The sequence below is a fragment of the Belonocnema kinseyi genome, chromosome 9 (assembly GCF_010883055.1).
Source record: "Belonocnema kinseyi isolate 2016_QV_RU_SX_M_011 chromosome 9, B_treatae_v1, whole genome shotgun sequence".
Classification (NCBI taxonomy): Eukaryota; Metazoa; Arthropoda; class Insecta; order Hymenoptera; family Cynipidae; genus Belonocnema; species Belonocnema kinseyi.
Window position 1 is genome coordinate 2814309 of NC_046665.1, and position 4952 is coordinate 2819260.

The window sequence follows — 4952 nt, forward strand, 5'->3', positions numbered from 1 at the left end:
AAGAAAAATCCTTTAAAAGGCGATTTTCCGCCAAATTCGACAAAAAGAAAGCTGTCTGTCCGACAGACCAGAGCAGTGTATCCTTGTGTATTTTGTTCCGATGAAACCAAATTCAAAGTCAGTAGTGTCCAATTAACTCGTGTTTCATCCCTGACCTCAAAAAGCACCCGTTAAAAGCCAGTTTTCCGCGAAATTCGAATCGAAATGCCAGATTTTCGAAATTCAACAGGACGACTCCAATATGGTAGACTAGGGTGTACATGCCGGGGGTTATCAAAACTCGAGGCATGCAAGCTCCTTCAACATAATTATCGCACAAATAGCGAGAACAATTCAATTTTTTGTGATATCGACTTCTTTTATTCTTGAAAGATCTGTGTAATGGCTGATTTTTACATTTCCGTTTTCTGGTATACTTCGTGCGAGAATCCTGCAATAATCATCCATCATATGTTCATTCCACCTGCCTTGGTATCGACGCTCCATATTTTTGTTGTCCTAATGGAATATTTCACCCTGTAGGTGGTTTTTGAGGTTAGGGATACAACACGAACCAATTGGATATTTGTGAATTCAGATTCGGATTCAGCGGGTGAAAATAAATAAGAATACACTGCTGTGGTCCGCCAGACAGACCGATTTTTTTTCTCGAATTTGGCAGAAAACCGCCCTTTGCAGGTGTTTCTTAGTTTAGGGTTAAAACACGAGCCAACCTGCAGATTTTGACTTCGGATATGGATTTAGCAGATCAGAATAAATAAGAACTCACTGCTCTGGTCAGCCGGGCAGACCACTTTCTATTTGTTTCGAATTTGGCGGAAAGCCGCCTTTTACGGGAGTTTTTTTAAGTTAGGGTTAAAACACGAGACAATTTGGTATTTCTGACTTTGAATTCGGATTCAGCGAGTCAAAATACATAAGGATTCACTGCTCTGGTCTGCCGGTCAGACTGCTTTTTTTTGCGGGGCTGTGTTATTTAAAAATGTGTGCTGCGATAAAGATGTAGTTCAAGGATCAAGATAATACACACTTGGTTGTATCTTACAATACTTTCGTGTGCACTTTAACATTTCTATTGTCACTGTCAATATTAATCGATTGTCATTAACCTTTTTTCTCTTTCTTCACATTATTTGAACAAACTGATTCTGATAATTAAAATTGAATGAAGCCAAACATCCATAATCTCAGTTTTCGTGACTCGCCTGAATCTCATAACAATAAAAAGGTCATTCGTTACGAGAACTTCGATGCGCTCCGGGGTGTCTGCCTAGAGCCGGTTTGACGCAGGCCGATCAGTGTTCCGCGAAGGTACACACAGAGCTAACATTAAGCTTTAGTTCTTCTCTTCTTCATTTTTTATTATTTAACAAAATATAAACATTTGATTGAAAAAACGGCTCTGTCCAACTAAAGAGAATAATATTTACATGACGCATGCCAAAAATCACACATAAATATTCAAAATTGCAACCTGAATCTTACCTCGTACTTTATAACTTTCCAAAATCCCCTTAAGTTAAGGAATAACGTCTGCAATTTTTTAATTAAGGTGACCAAATGTACATTTTTTTACATTTCTTAAAGAAAATAAATGCTTTATTATTCAGTTGCAATATTTGTTTTCCATGCGATGGTTATATTTAAACTTTCTTTACTTAAAATTTCAAATAAATTGTATTAAGCTTAGGAGAGGGTTAAATAATGTGATAAGCTGGGAGAAACGAGGTGCATATGAATATTCGCCAAATTATATTTTTCCTAATATTTATTTTACCTTAAATCATTTGACTAAATAGCAATTTCTTCGAATTTTTATTCATTTTTATTGCGAATTTCCATCATTTTTATGTATTCGAATTACCATTTCTAATCATTTTTATTTTTCAGAATTACGATGGGACATTATTTTTCTTTTACTGAATTATGATTTAGGTTAATTTATCTAATAATAAATTATTATTCACTAAAATTTTATATTTCTTAATTACGATCTAGCCGGAAATTGCTTTTTCCAAAATGACACCTGGTGTTCTGATTGGCTAAATAATGCCGCGAAATTTGAGCCAGCCAATCAGAATTCTAGACGTCTTTTCCGGAAGATTGAATTTATGGTTACACGTAGTTTCAATGGCATGAAGAATATGAAAAATGCGTTTATTTTAAATGAATTTAAGGTTATTTTTCAGTAAGAAGGGACTTGATAGAACATGTTGAAATGTTTCAATGCGTATTAATTGAATTTTTTTGTGTGAATGTTTATTAATGCGTAAAAGCGCAACAAAAATAATTGAAATGATGCTAGGTCTCTGATTAGTTGAAAATGACAACACCGACAATACATCCTTTACCTACCTAGTCAAGAAACATTTTCCTTTAAACACCTTCTAACGTAATCATCACGAAGTACTACAAAGAGACCGCACGCCATGTATTTCACCTAAAGCCAATTCGGGATCGCCTGTCTTGCGGATTGTGGTCTAATCGCGGTTGAGGAATGTTTTCCACTATGTCCGCCACAGGCGTTGAGTTTCGTTGTAGTAATTTGTAGTTATTATTTGATTAATTTGAGCATGGTATATTTATTTAAGGGTACACTTAAGGCTGTTGAAAAGAGGCGCACGAAAGTGGTGAAATCTATGAGAGACTCAAAACTTACCACCGGTCAATAATAATTCGGTTATGAGGTTTAAAAATGCACTTTGAACATTTTTTCGTCACTGAAAGCGGTTCCACGGTTGTGGGATATACGCTTGATATCTGCTTTTTCGAAACAAATCGAATTATAACTAAAAAATAAGAGTAAAGTGATTAACCAAACTACCCAATTGAATGGAGACCAAAGCGACTGCCAGCTATTTGACGCTGATCGCTTAGCGTTACTAGATCTTACTACTAAGCATGTGTACTGTCCGTAAAATTGCGCTTCACTTGGCGGGAATTTTAAATTAGAATAAAAATGCAACTTGTGTTCTTTATTTTTAGAATTGTTTATTGACATGTTTTACTTAGGTTTGGAATAGGAAAACTATGGAAATTGATAAAAGGATGCCGCCGTGAAGTCGCTGACCTTAATCCATAATAATTTTACAATTTAAAAAATATTTGTATTTGTATTTATTTGTGAAAATTTCATAGAGCTAAATAGCCCTATAAGGAACACGTGATATACGTTACAGTTGAAATATGACAGCGATCTATTTGACGATTTAAATCAAAAATAAGTTTTTTTAACAAAAGTGAAGAAATAAAGTATAATGCAAATAATTATATGCAGGCTATTAACATAAGAATAATATAAATATAACTACGCAAATATAGCATTAAGTGTGCGCTCAAGCTTAGCATTTAGCTCATCAGCAATATCGTCGTAAACTACACGGCCGTAGTAGTCGAAGAAAGGAAGGATGAGACTTTAAAATAGGAGGATACGCGTTGAAGTAGGAAGTGATTCTTTATTCCTGTTAAGTTTTTGGAGGACTCTAAATGTTTTCCTTGAAATATCCGCTACTTGTTCTTACTAAGTAAGAGTGCGATTAAGAATATATCCCAAATCATTCACTGATTCTACAGATGGAATGATACGTCCATCGATCAAAAGAGGCGGTAGGGTTGCAATTGCTTCAAGTGATGGAGAGGAAGAAGGTTTTATGATTATAGCCATTGTTTTAGCAGGGTTAAGAGTAAGGCCACTTGTCGAGGCCCACTGCACCACCAGATTAATATCCGCTTGTACCTTTTGAAGTAAGCTCTTAAGATTGGCATTTGGCCCGGAAAGGTAAAGCTTAAGGTCTTCAGCATATTTGTGATAGTTGCAATTCTGAAGCTCGTTACCAAGTTCAGAGGTATAAATATTAAATAAAGTGAGTGCAAGCGTGGCTCCCTGAGGGACACCACTCTTAACCTCCCCACAAACTGACCATTCGCCATTGCTGATTTTTACTCTTTCAGAACGATTACTAAGGTACGATTCAAACCATTTAACAACCATGATTGAAAGGTGGAGCGATTTGAGCCTAGTCAATAGTAGATTATAGTTAACTGTATCAAACACCTTAGAAAAGTCAAAAAAGACAACAACCGTTATTTCATTTCTATCTATTGCCAATTTAAGGTCAGAAGGTACTTTCAGTGAGGCAGTAAGTGTACTATGTTTGGCGCGGAAGTCAGATTGCATGAGGTCCATTAAATTATTTGTTTCAATGTGTGAAGTAAGTTGCCGATGGACAATGCGTTTGAAAGGTTCAGACAAGGCACATAAGATGGATATAGGACGGAAATCTCTAGGAGAGGTAGGGTTCGATATTTTAGGAACAGGGCGAATAATCCCCTCTTTCCAGGCATCTGGAAGTATTCCTACCTGTAGGGATGCATTGTAGATGTGCAAGAAAATTGTGCCGATGAATGGTAAAGCAAAGCAAATCATTTTAATTGAAATACCGTCAAAACGTTCAGCATTCCATTTTACCTCGAAAAGTTTTTTAATTAGGGTTTCTTGTGATATGTCAAAAAAGAAGAATTTAGTATCACCAAAAGTAGAGGAAACTGAGGATGGGGAGAGAGAGCTATTTATAAGAAGTGTGGATTTTGTAGTGAAAACGTTCAAAAGTTCTGCAGGTGAGATATTGTTATCTGAAGCCAAGTGCTCAGAAGGAATATGTCCAAACGGTTCCAAAAGAAGCCAGATGTTTTCATTTTTTCCCTATTTTTGATCGAATTGTAAATATATTGGTTGTATGAATATCGGATTTTGGTTTGCACTAGGTTTCTTCATTAACGAAATTCGGCTTGAATAATACTATTTTTTGTTCTTTTAGCCAATCATGGTTTATAGAATGGCCAGCATGCAGCAGTATATAAAATGTGACAAATATTTACCTATGTAGCAGTAGCATACATGATAAAGTACTGCCAATAATCAAAAAGAAAAAATTAAATGCATAATGGATTTA

The 4952-nt window shown here is 35.5% G+C and overlaps 1 protein-coding gene across 1 annotated transcript in view; it reads left to right on the top strand.

The window, feature by feature from the left end:
- Positions 1-4952, top strand: part of LOC117180927 — a 194205-nt gene that overhangs the window by 147264 nt on the left and 41989 nt on the right. The window lies entirely within an intron of this gene.